The sequence below is a fragment of the Penaeus monodon genome, chromosome 15 (genome assembly GCF_015228065.2).
Source record: "Penaeus monodon isolate SGIC_2016 chromosome 15, NSTDA_Pmon_1, whole genome shotgun sequence".
NCBI lineage: Eukaryota > Metazoa > Arthropoda > Malacostraca > Decapoda > Penaeidae > Penaeus > Penaeus monodon.
In genome coordinates this window covers 40,314,232-40,314,857 of record NC_051400.1, presented here as the reverse complement: position 1 = coordinate 40,314,857, position 626 = coordinate 40,314,232, and positions in this window count along the sequence as shown.

The window sequence follows — 626 nt, the reverse complement described above, 5'->3', positions numbered from 1 at the left end:
TGAACAAAGAGAATCCTGAAGCTAGAAGATATGAAGTAATAATATTTTAGTGCATATATATGAAAAGGAATCAAGGCCTCAATAAAGCCACAAAATAGAAAAACTTCAGCTTACAGTGAACACTTTACCCTACATATAAATGGACGTGAACTAACACTATAATGTAACATCCTAAAATTATTACTCTCTAAATGGGCTGTTGCATGAGAAATAATATTTATGTACTCTCTACAATCTACAATTTATTCTATTTGTATATTGTCGACTCTTATGTCACCGTAACTCCTTAGAGGTGTGTATACTAAGTGCAGATTGTGGACTCGATGTCACTGTATTTCCTTGGAGGTGCCCGTGCTAACTGCCAATGTTTTTATCGTATTTTAACTCGAAGGTACTTTGTAAAAAATACAGAGCAGGAATTGGACAAATAATGGTCGAGGTCTGGCTCCCAAAGTTCCTCTGCTAGTTCACCTAGACTCGGGCAGATCCTTCACTTGAGTCTCATTCCAGAGCGTTGTTAATCTTTATTAGAATCTTGTTAATGATTTGGAGGAACTCTTTATACTTGCAACTGTTGTTCTGTGATTCATTGCATTTTAATAAGTCAGCAATGTTTTTTCTTGATT